General features: G+C 45.5%; 1 long non-coding RNA gene across 2 annotated transcripts in view; it reads right to left on the bottom strand.

The window, feature by feature from the left end:
* The window catches only part of LOC137571241 (uncharacterized), a 36,660-nt gene that overhangs the window by 13,455 nt on the left and 4,471 nt on the right, over window positions 1-18,734 (bottom strand). For both annotated transcript variants that reach the window (XR_011031310.1, XR_011031312.1), the window contains exon 2: window positions 7,358-7,397. This is a non-coding gene — a long non-coding RNA (uncharacterized lncRNA). The remainder of the gene's footprint in view (window positions 1-7,357; window positions 7,398-18,734) is intronic.

Raw genomic sequence — 18,734 nt, 5'->3', positions numbered from 1 at the left:
CAGAACGCATTATTCCCCTTTACCCCGCCAGCTGGAAGACCCTTAATTGTGCCCTACGATATTTCGACCTTTCCTCCCCAAAGCATCAGATAGTGTCACTTACTATAGCCATCTATCTATATGCACGTAACTGTAACCCTAAGGATTGGGTCCTGATCCCTACAGGTGACAGTTATTGACAGTGTGTATGTAAGCAGGGCATTATATTTTTAATCATAACGACTATGGCCATTATCAGTGTCCTGTGATGTATTGTAGTCTGTAGAGAACTTTGTAAATTAAATGCACCTTTGTACATGTTTACAGTGAAATGTGCCATTTGTGTATATAATGGTGACTCCAGTACTGTAGCTCTGCCCTGCAGCATTGTAAAGGCTATGAATAACTAGTATGTACAGCAATATCATTTGAAGTGGTGATGCGCAGGCTAGGTGGTGCTCTGCCATGCAATATCTGCCTCTTCCTTTGTACTCCTGGGTGTTTGTTAGAAGCTGGAATTTGATATGCCTGCCTTGTGCAGCTACTTCCTGATCGTCACGCTCCTCTTATTGAGTGCTAAGCACCTATTGTCACCAAACAAAGAGCACAATTTTAGAATACTTCCACAGAGCATTCACAGGATATTACTCAAGAGCGAAGCAGACAGCGGGACATCACATGGCGGAATAAATAATTTCACATTGAAGTGTCGCTTAATGTTAGGAATGGCTTTTAAACTGCAAAATGCTCTCTGGCTTTTACAGTGTGAACAAATACTGTTGTCTTTCTCTTCTTCCTGTATTGTGAGACTCTAGCATATGTACAGCTCCACAGATGATGGGCTAATAAACAAAACAGGTAAAGAGCTGGCACATCCAAAGAAATATCTATTGCTTCCATGTAAAAGCATACAGCCAACATTTCGGAGCCATGAGGGGCCCCTTTATCAAGGCAAGACTGGCTCACAGGCAAAATATGTCTGCTGCCATGTAAAGCGCCTATTTAAAGGGAACCTTAACTCAAAAAAAAAAAAAAAAAGAAAACATGAGTTTCACTTACCTGTGGCATCTACCAGCCCCCTGCAGCCATCCTGTGCCCTCGCAGTCACTCATGGCTCCTCCGGTCTCCCGCTGCCAGCTAGTTTCGTTTTTGCCGACTGGGAGTCGGCCGGCCACCATGCGTACATTGCACCTGTAACGCATACAAATGTACTTGTTAATGTCCGCGATAGCCTCCTGCACCAGCGGGAATGCGAAACTAGCTGGCAGCGGGGGACTGGAGCCATGAGTGACTGCGAGGGCACAGGACGGCTGCAGGGGTCTGGTAGATGCCCCAGGCAAGTGAAACTCATGGGGGGGGGGGGTTGAGTTAAGGGTCCCTTATTTAAAGCTAATGTAACCCCATTTTATTTTTATTTTTTTAAAAAGGAAGATACTCACCTAAGGAGAGGGAAGGCTCGGTCCTAATGAGCCATCCCTTTCCTCTCCCGGTGCCCCCGGTGCTGCGCTGGCTCCTCCGTTCGTATCCCCCGCCGAGGGGACTTCGGGAGCCGAGTCCTCCCTAAGACAGGTGGCGCACACGCGAGTGCGTCATAGAGGGCGCGTGCGCAGTGTGGAGCAGCCCGTATTCGGGAGCACTCGGGCTCCCGAAGCATTTCCGAAGCCTCCCTTCGGCCGGGGGACGGCGGTATTTGACCGAAACAGTCGAATACCGCTATGGGGGAGCCAGGACAGCAGCGGGCATCAGGAGAGGAGAGGGAGTGCTCTATGGGACCCAGAGCCTCCCTCTCCTTAGGTGAGTATCAAATCTGGCTACCTAATACTGGGGGGTTTTCTAGCTATCCATAACTGAGCACATTGGTTTCTATATTCACTTATCTTGCAGGACGTCACCTCATTGTCCCTCCTGCCCTTTCCATTAAGCAACACATGCTGAGGTGCTAGTCTCGCTTAGGGAACCCAGCAGGAAACCTCATAGGGAGCAGTTCTCCACTCACAGCACCCTCTACAGCATGAAGCATTGTCAGTGGCTGAATAGTGTGGGCGTAGTTTGCTACAACCTATCTAAAACTAAGCTCAAGAGGGTGCTGTCCACCCAATTACGTTATTAGAATTTTCCACTGAGGTTCCCTGTTGGTTCCTCTAAACCAGACTAGCGCCTATGCTGATTGGTTGCAAATAGCGCTGGTGCCCTAAAATGTCAAACGATGGAGTAGCAGTGGTTAACCCATTCGCGTTCCGTCGTTTTCACTTGAGCGATGTTCACCTCCCATTCATTAGCCTATAACTTTATCACTACTTATCACAATGAACTGATCTATATCTTGTTTTTTCCGCCACCAATTAGGCTTTCTTTGGGGGGTACATTTTGCTAAGAGCCACTTTACTGTAAATGCATTTTAACAGGAAGAATAAGAAAAAAACGGAAAAAATTGATTATTTCTCAGTTTTCAGCCATTATAGTTTTAAAATAATACATGCCTCCATAATTAAAACTCACATATTGTATTTGCCCATATGTCCCGGTTATTACACCGTTAAAATTATGTCCCTATCACAATGTATGGCGACAATATTTTATTTGGAAATAAAGGTGCATTTTTTCCGTTTTGCATCTATCACTATTTACAAGTTTAAAATAAAAAAATATAGAAATATTTCATCTTTACATTGATATTTAAAAAGTTTAGACCCTTAGGTAAATATTTACATTTTTTTTTTATTGTAATTTTTTTTTTTTTTATAGTAAACATTTTATTTGGGTAGTTTTGGGAGGGTGGGAGGTAAACAATAGGTTTATAATGTTAGTGTGTGTTAATTTTCATTTTTTTTTTACTTTTAGTTGTAGTATTACTTTTTGGCCACAAGATGGCGGCCATGAGTTTGTTTACATGACGTCACTCTTAGGCTCAACACACACCATACAATCTTGGTTGTACAGATTTACCAAATGTATTTAGTATAAGGGTCAACAGATTGAAAATACCTTGAATGATTGATTGGATAAGATCTTATACTACATGAAAGTGGTACGATTGAACAACCAAGATTGTATGGTGTGTGTTGAGCCTAAGCGTAACACACGCTTAGAGCGACGCATGGGGGAGGTAACAGCCAGAAAAGGCGCAGCTTCCGAGAGAAGCTGTCGCTTTTTCAGCGGGGGAGAGCAATCAGTGATCGGGCACCATAGCCCGATTCACTGATTGCCTGGCTAACGAACTGTGGGCCGGGAGCGCACGTGCACGCGCGTGATCGGCCGCGGGAGCGCGCGGTAGCGCGTATGGTTCCTGGACGTAGTTTCTATGTCCAGGAACCAAAATAGGTTAAAGATGACATTTAACGTGTGTATGAGGCTTGAGTCCCAGAATTAACAGAAAATCCAGAAAATGATGATCACAAGCTAAATGCTTGAACTGAGAGGGATATGGGGGCTGCTGTATATATTTCCCTTTAAAGGCGATCTACAATGTATTTTATTTTTTTTTTAAGTTTCACTTAGCTGGGGCTACTACCATCCCCCTGCAGACATCCTGTCCCCCATCGGTCCTCAAGGTTCCTCCGGTTCCCTGCTGATGCTCCAGTCACCCACAGTGCCACTCTTTCAGCCGGGTGGCTACTGAGCATGCACCACGTGCATCCTCTGTCACACTCCTGTTATCAGCAGTGCTTGTTCAGCCAGATACAAGTTCTTAACTGTTTACTTTTCAGGAGAGCAGCAGCATTCAACTACCTCATTTGAATATATGGTTTTGTTCCACTGCAATGAATAAAAAAGAAACAGGCAGCATTTTACTAGCATTGGTACTTTTATTTATATCATGCTAATTGTCAGTTCAGGTACCCTTTAAGACAGTAGCGCTAAATGAATATTAACTCACTCTCCCATGCAAGAAATAGTTTGCTTGAGCTGCAGTACTGGCCTCAGAGAGTTCATCTCTCAGCAGCAGAGGAAAACGGTGGGCAGGGTTGGCTGATCCTCTCTGTTAGGGAAGCAACTCCTACTTAAATAGAAGCGGCCAGTTATCTGAAATGAGCACTGTGTCAAATGATTGACTTTTCTTCAGGTAGTTTCTTTACAATAGTAGCATTACTAACCATAACAAATCTCAAAGTGTAAACTGGATTTGTACACTGCATAATATAGTTAAAAAGGCGCCATAACAACATAAAGCAGAATGTAATGCATTATTCAGGATACCCAATTTTACATTATGTGGTTTTGGCAAAACCCAGGATAATTTACTGCTGTATATTGGTATTTAGCCCTACCATCCCAGTAAAGTTTAGCCTAGGCTATGATATTACAGCATTCTACACCAGAGTACCCTGGGAGACCAGGGCCTCTATGCAAAAACCTTGTTTTTATGAGTTTTCTCCTAGGTGATGACAGCTTTTCAATAAAATTCTTTTTAACCCCCAGCCATCAAGAAAATACTTGAAATTATTAATAGTACTTTTTACTTTTTTGGTACCCTTTTAATTGCAAAATTCTGAAAAGTTTTTTTTTTTTTAATGAAAAATTATCCCTTGGTAGAAAAAGTTAATTGCATATGGGCCCAGGTGTTGTTTATGTTTACTTTGGAAAAGGAATGCATTTCTGGAAAGGCTACAAAGGCCTCGACCTTGGGAAGCTGCAGCCCAAGGGGGGACCTGGAAGTAAAACAGGAGTAGCTACATATAATGCTGGGTAAACATTATGAGATTTTCTGGCCGATTTACTGTCAGATCGATTATTTCCAACATGTCCGATTTGCTTTCGGATCGCTTTCCGAGAATTTTCCGATTGATTTACGTTAACTTTAATAGGAAATCGATCGGAAAATGCTCGGGAATCAATTGGAAAACAAATCGGACATGTTGGAAGTAATCAATCTATCACTCCTTTTTCAAATCAGGACAGACCCACATTAAAAGGTTTAATGTGGGTCTGTCCTGATTTGAAAAAGGACCGAGAATGGACCGAAACTCCGGTGCGTCATCATTTTTTACCTACCCACAGATGAATTTTTAAAATGTTGTGATCTTTTAAAAGCCTAATAAAGAACCAATTTTAGATGGTGCAAATCGTATGGAGTGATTGACAGTATCTTGTGACACCAGAGGGGATTTTCTGCACGTCTGCAAACATTGCAGTGGTGGCAATTTCGCTATACGGAAGTAATCGATTCGACAGTAAATTGGCCAGAAATCTCATAGTGTGTACCCAGCATAAAAGAGATGGCTGCATATGGGGAGCAATACATGAAAAGGGGATGCCCCCAGGAGCTTTACATGAAAGAGAGGGGCTGCAGTACATGCATGATCACATGGAAGAGGGGGCTGCACATGGAACGGGATGGGCACTGCTGCACATGGAAGGGAAGCCCCGACATATTTGGCCTAGGGGCCTAAAAAGTATAATAAATCCAGCCATGCTTTGGAACACACAACAAACAAACATCCCGCAGTGATGCACCTTGCCAGAAGCAAAGATGTTGCCACCTGTAAATGTAAGAATGTAAACCAGGGTGAAGAGAGATTTTAAAGAGAACAAACATTGGATAATTTATAAAGTAATACTGTAAAAATAAGCACATTTATTATTAACCACTTGCCGACCGCACACTCATAACGTGCGTCGGCAAAGTGGCAGCTGCAGGACCAGCGACGCAGTACTGCGTCGCCAGCTGCAGCCTAATTAATCAGGAAGCAGCCGCTCGTACGAGCGGCTGCTTCCTGTCAAATCACGGCAGGGGGCTCCGTGAATAGCCTGCGGGCCGCCGATGCCGGCTCGCAGGCTAGATGTAAACACAAGCGGAAATAATCCGCTTTGTTTACATTTGTACGGCGCTGCTGCGCAGCAGCGCCGTAAGGCAGATCGGCGATCCCCGGCCAATCAGCGGCCGGGGATCGCCGCCATGTGACGGGACGTCCTGTCACTGGCTGCACAGGACGGATAGCCGTCCTGTGCAGCCCCGATCACCGGGGGAGGCAGCAGGTAGGAGAGGGAGGGGGGAATTTCGCCGCGGAGGGGGGCTTTGAGGTGCCCCCCCCCGCCACCCACAGCAGGCAGGAGAGATCAGACCCCCCCAGCACATCATCCCCATAGGGGGGAAAAAAGGGGGAGCAATCTGATCTCCCTGCCTGCACCCTGATCTGTGCTGGGGGCTGCAGAGCCCACCCAGCACAGATCAATCAAACCAGCGCTGGTCCTTAAGGGGGGGTAAAGGGTGGGTCTTCAAGTGGTTAAATAGAACCCGAAGTGTGTTTAAAGAATGTTATCTGCATACAGAGGCTCAATCTGCCTATACAGCCCAGGCTCTGTTGCTATCCCAAACCCCACTAAGGTCCCCCTGCACTCTGCAATCCCTCATAAATCACAGCCGTGCTGTGAGGCTGTGTTTACATCTGTAGTGTCAGTCTCAGCTGCTCCCCCTCCTCCTGCATAGCTCTGGTCCCTGCCCCTGTCCCTTCCCTCCAATCAGCAGGGAGGGAAGGGATGCAGGCGGGGACCAGAGTTCTGCAGGAGGCGGGGAGAGCAGCAGACTGACACTATAGAGATAAACACAACCAGCTCTGACAAGCTGTTTGTCAGCAGTGTGGCTGTGATTTATGAGGGATTGCAGAGTGCAGGGGGACCTTAGGGGGGTTTGGGATAGCAACAGAGGCTGGGCTGTATAGGCAGATCCATCCTCTGTATGCAGATAATATTCTTCAAACCCACCTCGGGTTCTCTTTAAGTTCTATTCAGTAAAATTCCTCTTTAATTAAAGCCACTAATGATATAAATTCATTTAAATGATCTAAAATTTGACAAACTTTTCACTTTCTTCTTTTGCTATGTGACCTTCAAAGGAAAATATGCCCGTCCATTCTTTTATTTTCTTAGATGCATTTAGAATACTAAAAAAAATTGTAAAATAAAACAATGGAACGGAAATGTGAGTTTGAGCTGTAAAACAGAGCATTTATTTCCTCCTCTTAGATAAATGTCCTTGGCAGGGTTGCCAGTACTGGTTTCTCAAAATAGACAGTGTTCAAATTTAGACCAAATATCATGTACATGTTCAAACAGATATGAACTTCAATTTGTTTCAGTGCACATGAGCAATAGGTTGTTATTAATTTTATGGATTTATATATTGCCAAAATATTCTGTGGTGTGGTACAGATAAATATAGTATAGATCAAAGCATAACTGCACATCAGTCAGAAAATAAAGCATGCAGTAGTAGGAGAGTCCTGCCCAAATGAGCATACCGTCCAGTCTGGCACCGGCTGGTTACTTGATAACACATGCCTAGCAGGAAGATGCATTTATACCTGATATTTAACGCTTTCAGGCAGAGAAAGAAAAAAAAACACAGCATAGTTATTTGTGTCCTAGGCACTGTACATACCCGTGTCTATCTCATCATGTCACATGTCACTTTGGGTATCCTTTAAAGAAAAGACAAAAAAAGAAAATGTGTTTGTTATCAAGAGGCTATAAAGTAATAGCACCCATTAGGGAAGCCCCCTCCTTCAACATCTTCAAGAAGGCCCTCAAAACTCACCTTTTCACTCTGCCCTACTACCCCTCACAAGTGCTCTAAATCCACAGCTGAACTCTGGTCCCCTACCTTTTGTGTCCCTATCTCTCCCTCTAGATTGTAAGCCTTTGAGCAGGGTCCTCCTCATTTTGTGTCCTACCTGATCATGCACCTCCATTACTGTGCACAGATGCTATGCATTTGAGTGAACCTAACTTGCCTTAATCTCTATGCTCCATCCAGTGACTGACTAAGCATTACCTTGTACTCATACTGTGCTGCGTGATCTGGTTTTTCTTGTATTCCTGTATTGTCATATTGCTGTATGTCACCCCTAAATATTGTCTGTAACCTAAACTAATGTCCAGCGCTGCGTAATATGTTGGTGCTTTATAAATACAATAAATAAATATATATATATATATATATATATATTTATTTTATACTGTAATATATATATATTTAGAACAATATGCGTAAAGTGCCAGTGCTCCTAAGATATGTGAGAACTCCAAACCATAACAGCAGAAAAAGTTTTGAATGCAGGATTAGCATCTTAATCAGTTAATACACTCAGACCAGTTGCTGTTGAAATTTGATTTTTAAGGTAACAATTCTGCTTTAACAGAAAAACGTTCCATTGTCTTTAACATTAAAATGGACAGGAAAAGCACTGGGGAATCCTGTGTGAGGGTGAAGCTTTTATGCTGGGGATACAGGGTACGTTTCTGTACCATGTATCGACCAGCTGATCCGGCCAGCTGATAATATTCAGCTGGCCCGATCAAGCCGCTCGACTCCCGCCCGCTCGATCCCCGCCGGTGGACAATGGCAGGGAATCGAGCGCTGATAAAGGAAGCGCCGGCACGGACGAGCGGTAATCAATTCACGTGGACGAGCAGGGACGCGGCTGGGGTCGATCCGGCGGCTAATCAGCCGCCGGGTCGACCCGTGTATTCCCAGCATTAAACTCTGCTGTGTTTTTTTGTCTCTTTTAGGTGGGAGGAGAAATCTCCCTGCCCTGTCATAGAGGACAAATGGAAAAATAAAATATCAGCTGCACTAATTCATAGATCCTCATGTCCTCCATAAAGTGTACCTGAGACGATGGAAAGCAAAAGTTTTATACATACTGGGGCTTCCTTCTGCCCCCTCAGCACAGATCGCTCCCTCGCCGCAGTCCAAAACCTCCTAGATCTTCCAGTAGCCGCCCCGTTCTCTGCGGCCAGTCGGAATACGCAAAGTCACACAACGGGCGTGAATGAGAGTTTAAGCGATTACGGCACCTTGTGCAGGAGTCATGTCGGTGTTCTTAAAGATACGATCTGCCGTGATGGTCGTTAACGCCGTGCATCGCTAAGCGTTGTCCGCTAATCTTGCACTCGTACCGACATTGCGAGATCACGGAAACGATTGCTTGTCGCTCAAAAAAATAAATTGCTGGTCGTCTGAAGAATTGCACACAAAATCACAAGGTGGGTATAGGCCTTTAGGAACCTAGAGCTGCCTGCTTGCTCATTTGTAGACAGTGTGAAACCACACCTGCCAACTGGTGAATGACGGCCATAATGGGCTATTTATTGACTGGTACACACAATGCAATTTTCCGTCAGATTTGTGGTCAAAGCGATTATTTCTGGTGGGTCAGATCTGAGTTCTGATCTTTTTTTGATCGATTTTCCGGTCATTTCTAAACAAAATGGATCAGAAAAGCGATCGGAAATCAGATCAGTTCTGATGGAAATAAACAATTTGCCCGTTAATCTGAGGGAAAATTGCATCGTGTGTACCAGGCATGTTGTTAGGAAGTCACCCCTCTGCATGCTCAAAGGAGGGGTGCTGCAATTGAACCTGACTGGAATCTTGCCTGCAGCTGCTGGTCATTTCGGAAAGGATGAAGATGTAATCACTACCTTACCCTTACCAAAGTGGCCAATGACCTTCTTACAGCCAAAACCAAAGGTCAATTTTCCATACTCATCCTTCTTGACCTGTCATCAGCATTTGATACTGTCGACCACACCTTACTCCTACAGATACTTGCAAATGTAGGCATAAAGGGCCTCGCTCTCTCATGGTTATCTTCCTACCCAGTGGCGGCGCCAGGGGGGTGCTCAAGCACCCCCTAGAATTGTCCAAGCACCCCCAAAGCACCCCCTGGCGTGAACTGACTTCAGGCGTCTAAGAGACGCCGAGTCAGTTCACAGCGGCAGCCCGGAGCAGCAGAGCAGGGCTACGGTAAGATGGCCGCCCGAAGCCCTGCTCTGCAGACTTTGAGTCTGCAGTGCAGGGCTTCGGGCAGCCATTTTCCCGTAGCCCTGCTCGCCGGGTAATGCAAGCTGCAGGCAGGAAGTCGCATGAAGGAAGAGGATCGTGGGAGCTGCGCGCCACAAGGAGGTCGAGAGAGGAGGAGATCAGAACAGGAGGTCTTCTGACTAGGTGAGTAAATGGGTTTTTCTTTTTCAGGTGGTGCTGCTGATTGTGGTCAGAACTGCTGAGCATTGTGCATATTAGGGTCAGAACTGCTGAGCATTGTGCATATTGGGGTCAGAACTGCTGAGCATTGTGCATATTGGGGTCAGAACTGCTGAGCATTGTGCATATTGGGGTCAGAACTGCTGAGCATTGTGCATATTGGGGTCAGAACTGCTGAGCATTGTGCATATTGGGGTCAGAACTGCTGAGCATTGTGCATATTGGGGTCAGAACTGCTGAGCATTGTGCATATTGGGGTCAGAACTGCTGAGCATTGTGCATATTGGGGTCAGAACTGCTGAGCATTGTGCATATTGAGGTCAGAACTGCTGAGCATTGTGCGTATTGTGGTCAGATCTGCTGAGGATTGTGCATATTGGGGTCAGAACTGCTGAGCATTGTGCATATTGGGGTCAGAACTGCTGAGCATTGTGCATATTGGGGTCATATCTGATAAGGATTGTGCATATTGGGGTCATATCTGATAAGGATTGTGCATATTGGGGTCATATCTGATAACGATTGTGCATATTGGGGTCATATCTGATAACGGTTGTGCATATTGGGGTTATTGCACGTGTTTTTTGTTTAAATCTGCTCACATTACGTGTATTTTCTTGAGAACACCTGCACAATTATGTGAATTTTCTGGGGAAAGGGTCACCAAAACTTGGGCCCTCTGTCTTTGCGTTGCACTTTTAAAGGGAACCCGAGGTGAGAATAATATTGAGGCTGCCATATTTATCTCCTTTTAAGCTGCCTGGCTGCCGTGTTGGTCCTCTGCCTCTAATTCTTTCAACCATAGACCCTGAACAAGCATGCAATAGGTCAGGGGTTTCTGACAATATTGTCAGAACTGACAAGATTAGATGCATGCTTGTTTCTGGTGTAATTCAGTTCACTACTGCAGCCAGATAGATCAGCAGGGCTGCCAGGCAACTAGAATTGTTTAAAAGGAAATAAATATGGCAGCCACCATATCACTCTCACCCTGGGTTCACTTTAAATTACAGTCAGCCCCGCCCTCATCCGGTCATGACCACGGCCATTTTTTTCGCCGCAGGTTGTAGCCACACCCATTTTTTGCCGCAGGTCGTCAGCTCCCCCGGAAATTGGTCCAGCACCTGCATAGCACCCCCTAAAAAAAATTCCTGGAGCCGCCACTGTTCCTACCTCTCTGGAAGGTCCTTCAGTCTCTTACTCAGATCAGATCTCTTCTCCTCATGCTTTGTCTGTCGGGGTTCCTCAAGGCTCTGTTCTCGGCCCCCTCCTCTTTTCCATCTGCATGCACGGCCTTGGTGACTTAATCAACTCCTTTGGGTTTCAATACCACCTTTATGCAGACGATACACAACTGTACCTCTCGGCCCCAGACCTTAACTCCCTCCTCACACGTGTTCCTTACTGCTTGTCTGCTATATCCTCCATCATGTTTTCTCGCTTCTTAAAACTTAATATGAGTAAAACAGAACTAATCATTTTTCCACCGTCTCTGTCCACCTCTCTGCCTGAAGTAACAATAAATGTTAATAACACTCCCGTTCAGTTCCCAAAGCACAGTGCTTGGGGGTTATATTCGACTTATCTCTCTCTTTTATTCCTCATGTTCACTCCCTAACCAGCTCCTGTCATCTCCAACTCAAAAATATATCTTGCATCCGACCTTTTCTCACTCAAGACACAACTAAAATATTAATACATGCTCTTATAATATCTCATTTGGACTACTGTAACATACTACTTTGTGGACTACCTTTTAACAGACTGGCCCCACTCCAGTCGGTACTGAACTCAGCTGCTTGTCTCATTCATCTTTCTTCTCGATCTTCCTCTGCTGACCCTCTCTGTCAAGCTCTTCACTGGCTGCCAATTAACCAGAGAATCCAGTTCAAACTCTGAACCCTAACCTACAAAGCTTTCCACGCTCTATCTCCCCAGTACATATCCACACTAATATCCAGATACCAACTCAATCGTAATCTCAGATCTGCACATGATCTTCTGTTGTCCTCCTCTAGAATTACCTCCTCACATTCACGTTTACAAGATTTTGCACGCGCTTCACCCCTCCTCTGGAATGCCCTCCCCCAACACATCCGTCACTCGCCAACCTCTGTTACCTTTGTTCCGACAAGCATGTGCTACCTTAGGCCACTTCCCTTTGTCCTTAGACCAAATTGTACTCCTACTAGGTATCCTAAAACACACTGTCTCTATATATTTGTTGCATACAACCCCTCCTCTTGTTTCCCCCCCATTCCCTTTAGATTGTGAGCTCGCAAGGGCAGGGCTCTCTTCTCCCTTTGTGTCTTAATAAATGAATATACATTTTATTTCTCATGTTACTTTTATCACTGTCATTACCAATTCTGTATCATTTTTGTATTTTGTCACTAATTATATATCCTGTAATCGGTGTACACTATTGTCTGTATTACTATGTACCCCATGTTTGTTTACTTACTTTGTACAGCGCCACAGAATATATTGGCGCTTTAAAAATCAATAATAATAAGAATTAGTGCAGCAAGTATTTTCCTTTTTCATTTTGCAAAAACAACTTTTTTATGCACAACTTTATACGAGAAATCTGAAATAATGTTCCATAAAAAGCATAAAAATTCTTTTTCAGTCCAAGCTTGAGTTAAATGTACCATCCCAACTTTTAATATACAGTATATGGCTTCAGATATTGCTGTATTTATATACATGCAAGGGAAACCTGGCTTGGTAAGCGGCTCCTGGCATGAGAGAGGATGACAGGCAGTCATAAATATTTCCTGCACTGCAGCCCTGACTGAGGGCATGTTTGGGTCCCCACCTGTTCTGCCTTCTGCTGTATATCACCCTTTCCCCTCACACTGCCACACTCAAATCAACAGGCTCAGACTAGCTAGCATTAAACCTGATAAGGTCAGGAGGAATTCTTCAAGACCAACAGGAGAAGAGACATTACAGGCAGGAAGCCAGTGACAGGAACTGGTCTCTGTCATCAGAACAGTCTTGAAGAGCATAGGTCAGATAAATCCTACACATCCCCAGGGAAGCCATATAGGAAACTATTAAAAAAGAGAGAGATCCTGAAAGGTAAATTACAATTTTACTGAGAAATATCTTTTGTTATCAGCTCAGGTCGATATATTGTAAGGATTTAATAACAAACATTATATTTTTGATTACTTTGTTCTGATGTGCTCTTAAAGAGACCTAACTGTAGAAAAATAAAAAATGGGTTTAACTTACCTGGGGCTTCTATCAGACCCCTGCAGCCACCCTGTGCCCACACTGTCACTAAGTGTCCCTCCAGTGCCCCGCAGTGACACTCTTCCGACTGGTGAGTTGCTGGGCCACTGCACATGCATGGCCACATTAGTGCAGTAGAGGTGTTTTCGTACTGAGCATGTGCAGAGCGCTCCCGTCAATGGGAGCACGTTTAGGAGGCACGCGGATCAGGATCACGCATCCAAGTGAATGAGGGTCGCTGCCAGGGACCAGAGGATTGCTTTGCTATGGCGCGGGCACAGGGCGGCTGCAGCGGGCTGGTAGAAGCCCTAGGTAAGTTAAAGCCAATGGGTACTAGTTTAAAAATAAAAAAGTCGGATACTCACCTAAGGAGAGGGAAGGCTCGGTCCTAATGAGCCTTCCCTCTCCTCTCCCGGTGCCCTCGGTGCTGCGCTGGCTCCTTCGTTTGCGTCCGTCGCCGCAGGGACTTCGGAGGTCTTCGGGAGCACTCGGGCTTCCGAAGACGGGCCGCTCCATACTACGCATGCGCGAGTGCGTCATAGAGGGCGCTCGCGCATGCGTAGTAAGGAGCGTCTCGTCTTCGGGAGCCCGAGTGTTCCCGAAGGCTTCCGAAAGCTCCCTTCGGCATGCGGAAGTGGCAGTATTTGACCGAACTGGTCGAATACTGCCACGGGGGATCCTGCGCGGGACCGGGCACCGGGAGAGGAGAGGGAAGGCTCATTAGGACCGAGCCTTCCCTCTCCTTAGGTGAGTATCCAACTTTTTTATTTTTAAATTGGTAAACACTCACTTTAAACCTGTTTTTTTCTTCTACAGTTAAGGTTCCCTTTAAGACATAAAACAGTCATTTTCCAATGGCTATACACTAACAGACTTGTGGTAGATCAGGTAAGAGAGAGAATGGTGGAAATGTGAGGAAATAGGGTTGTTTGATACCTAAATCTGTTTACAAAATAAACCAACTTTGTGAAAGCAATCAGACAGGGTTTAATTAGTTTTAAGTAAATGCGCACATCTTTTGGATGCACAGGATGTCTTGTGTTATTCTGATGGATTCCACTGCACTGTTATAGCATCAATGTGAATGTCCCATTACAATATATAATAGCATCATGTTTGCTATGCAATTATGTCACTATACAAGTAGCCTTAAGGTGCGTACACACGCACTACAGAAACAAACGACTGGTCTGTCGGCACCTCCAGCTGGGCAGACTTTCAGCAGACTGTAGTGCGTGTGTATGCACTGTCGGCAGACTGATAAGGCTGTTCCTGAACGATCCAGCCCTATCAATCCCCCGGGCGGATCGTTCAGGAACAGCCTTATCAGTCCGCCGACAGTGCATACACACGCACTACAGTCTGCTGAAAGTCTGCCTAGCAGGAGGTGCCGACAAACCAGTCGTTGGCTGCTGTAGTGCGTGTGTACGCACCTTAAGGCCTTAACTTAACTTTCCATAGCAGTAAATTGTGCAAAAACTTCTCGTTATGTACTTTCTACTTAGTTTCTGTCACCTTTAGTAGGCAGGTTTTGGATTAGTCCATCGCCTCATGGGGATTCTCAAGGTATTTGTTTCAAAAACACTAACCGAACTGCAGTTGCTCAATTCAACTGCCAAACAGTGAGCAAAGCAGTAGGCAGTCCCAACGATGGATTAAGGTGAACTCGGGCCCGGGGTAAGGTAGTAGCTTTGGCTCTCCCTTATGGCCCTTTTGTAACCTGTTGTTGGTAAGGGATCAGAGGTGGTGGTGACCTGGGCCCCTTAATACCCATTAGGCACCTGCCTAGGTTTCCTTTTGGATGATCCTGCTCTGGGCAGGCCACCCAACATCATCAAAATACTGAGAATTTTCCATGAGGAGATAGACTAGTCCAAGATCAGTCAGCTTTTTACTGCCTACTGTAAGGGGCAGGAACATAGGAGAAAAAGTAATTTATAGTGCATTTTTGTAACGAATGTGGAACTATCTCCGTGGGAAATCCATCACAAGCATATAAAACAACAGAACCCAGCTTTGGTGCAATGCACCTGTAGAGAGAAAGTGAGCACAGAGACAGAATGTATGTGTGTCCACCAATCTAGTCGCCTCCCGGCGACGGTGAACACACAACAGCGGAAACCAAGTGGAAACGCAATCGCAAGAATGACGATTGCCAACAGCCACACAAGACCGAGTAAAGACAGAGCATAGGTGTAATAGGAAGACACAGCAAACAATAATGATCAGAACGCCAAGGAAAATAACAAACGCACTCGCTAAGTGCGGTCGCCGCAGGAGAAGCGCAACAGCGACAAAACACGCTAATGGCGCGGTCTCCGCACGAGAAGCGCAACAGACAAAACGCGCCAACCCTAACTAACCAATGTACCACGAAAATGAATAGAGAACGCGAACGCTTGCTAAACGGTTACCTCACCGAACCTACAGCAAGCGTTCGTTCCAGACAAGACAGACAGAAGGAGTAACCAGTAGCAACCCCAGCTCTGGCCTACACTCCCAGACAGAGTACAGAAGGAACCACCGCCACTACCGCTAGGGCGAATGCGATCCCAACAGACAGAACTATTTCCTGTCGACCGCTGCTGGTGACAAGACAATCGCAACAGATAGACAGAACAAGGCAATACAGATAATTAACAACCTGACTACGCTAGAAGAAATGCCAGTGCACTCCCAAGGAATTACTCTAAGATAATCTTAGCAAACAATTAGCAAAGGCTGAGACTTCAGGTAAGTTAGCAGGAACAAACCTCTATGACCAGCAAGGAATTCTGGGAGGAAAAGGTATTTATACTACAAGCCATCAAAGGAAGCAGCTAAGCAATTTGCATGACAAGTGGATGCAAATTCCTCACCAGAACAGCAGCTCTGAAACTCACAGAGTGAAGACAGGTCTCTTTTCTAGAGACCTGAACAACTCAGACCTAAACAATGGTCAAAAAGCTGTCTGCCTGTGCAGACAGCAGAGCAGATCATTACAATTTTACTGTGGGAGATATGTACTTCTTATACGTATGTGTGGACAAGTATTTTAACTTCCTAACGACAGCTCACGCTTCATTGGTGTGAATGCGGTGGCAGCCCCAGGACCGCCTGACGCCAATTGGTGTCAAGTCCTGGGGCGGAGTTTTGCAGGAGATCGCACAGCGTCATCAGTCTCCCAGCGGCGAAACTGCCATCTATTTACAAGGTACAGCACTGCGATCTAAGGCAGCGCTATACTGGGGACAGCCGTGTGACACAGCTGTCCCCTCTGGAGGCACAGGAGCGATCGGCTGTGATTGGCTGGCGGGGAAGGGAGGGAAATAAAAATAAGAGGAAAAAAAGGCTACATTTCTTTCACTAAAGGAAAAAAAGGCTAAATTTATTCAAATATAAAACAAATAAATAAATATAAAAAATAAACAAACAACAAGAAAGCTCTGTTGGTGGGCAGAAAAGGGGGTAAATTCGGGGCCCACCAATAGAGCTTTCTGTTGGTGGGCTCTGATCACTGCCGGCATGTATATTTATTTATATTTTATTTGTAATTTTTTTTCTATAAATAATCGCTATTTTTATTTATTTTTTTAATACTTGGCCCTCCCTCCCCCCGCCAGCCAATCACTGTTATCAGCTGTCATAGGCATCTGCTCCTGAGCCTCCCAGGGGGACAGCTGTGTCACACGGCTGTCCCCAGTACAGCGATGCCGTAGATCGCACCGCTGTACATTGTAAATAGACGGCGATTTCGCCCTCTAACAGTCTCCTAGCAGCGTTTGCCACAGGGAGACTGGTGACGAAGCGGAGCAAAACGGAGCGGAGCATCTCCTGTAAAATCCCGCCCCAGGACTTCACGGCAATTGGCGTTGAGCGGCCCTGGGGCTACCGTTGTGTCCACGCCAATTCCCGATAAGCAGTCGTTAGATAGTTAAAGAAGTTGGCTTTGCGACAGCGTATTTTTACAAAACTTAATACAGTAGCACTTCTGCATACCCGAGGCAGGAAATTACTGCAAGCGCGCGTCACTTCCTGCTTGGCCAAATGCCAGACAGGAAACACCGTGTACCTGAAGGCCTGTTTTTGGTGGTGCGACGCGGCGGGCGCCATGCACTGCATCGCTAATGCCATTTTACATTGTGAAACCAGCCTCAGGGTCTTTTCGAACCATCAGTTGCTGTCAGTTATAACTGTACAATGGACAACTGATATGTAGCCCAGGTGCAGATAATTTCCATGATTCTTTATGGCTCAGTTCACATTACAAGCATTTTAACCACTTGAGGACTGCAGTGTTAAACCCCCCTAGTGACCAAGCCAGTTTTAGTAAAATAGGCCACTGCAGCTTTAAGGCAAAGCTGCAGGGCTGCACAACACAGCACGCTAGTGATCCCCCCCACCTTTTTCTCCCCACCAACAGAGCTCTCTGTTGGTGGGGTCTGATCGCCCCCCAGGTGTTTTTTTTTTTTTTTAATAAATATTTGATTTATTTTTTATAATATTGTTTTTTTAATTATCTCCCCTCCCTCCCTCCCCGTGGCCGGGCAATCGGCTGTCATAGGCTTCTGCCTATGAGAGCCGATCGCTCTCTAATGTCCCAGGGGGACAGCTGCTGCTGATCGCAGCGCTGTACTACCCTATTAGACGGTGGTTTCACCGTCTAAGTCTCCCGAGCGGCGATCGGAGACTGAAGACGGGGCGGAGCTAGCCCCATAGACGGCCATTCACGCCAATTGGCTTGGAGCGGTCCTGGGGCTGCCACACTGCTCACGCCAATTGGCGTGGAGCAGTCGGCAAGTAGTTAAAGGGAACCCGAGGTGACAATAATATGGAGGCTGCCATATTTATTTCCTTTTAAGCAATACCAGTTGCCCAGCTGCCCTGCTGGTCCTCTGCCTCTAATACTTTCAACCATAGACCCTGAACAAGCACAGAGCTGGTCAGGGGTTACTGATATTATTATCAGAACTGACAAGATTAGCTGCATGTTTGTTGCTGGTGTAATTCAGTTCACCACTGCAGCCAAATAGATCAGCAGGACAGCCAGGCAACTAGTATTGTTTAAAAGGAAATAAATATGGCAGCCTCCATATCACTCTCACCTCAGGTTCACTTTAACAGAAATCTTTTTCACAATGCACTTCTATGGAACAACTGATCAGTTAAAACACACCAGTTCAGTGTACAATGTGAAATGGGCCATATAGGGGAACATGGACATTGCCTAGCACATTATAACTGAAAACAATAGACGCAGTGTAAAAGGACCCACGTCCATACACTAAAGGTTCCTTTCACATTACATGAGTTGTGTTGCAGAATAATGCTGCATGCCAACTCACTGCGCTTATAATTCTATGGGCCTGTGCACATCTCTGTGTTGTAACTGATCACATTATTCTAACTAGCTGCATGCAGGCTTGTATTAATGTATATGTCCAGCCTCCATTGCAGTTCACACTCACTATAGCAAGGCGCAAAGTTTGAATCCAGCCTAAGTGATTCAGGCAAAATTATGGCTAGAGACAGCATTACAGGAAACCTG

This window comes from Hyperolius riggenbachi, chromosome 1, assembly GCF_040937935.1.
Source record: "Hyperolius riggenbachi isolate aHypRig1 chromosome 1, aHypRig1.pri, whole genome shotgun sequence".
NCBI classification, from domain to species: domain Eukaryota; kingdom Metazoa; phylum Chordata; class Amphibia; order Anura; family Hyperoliidae; genus Hyperolius; species Hyperolius riggenbachi.
Note: the sequence above shows the minus strand (reverse complement) of the source record. Positions and strands in the feature narration are given on the sequence as shown.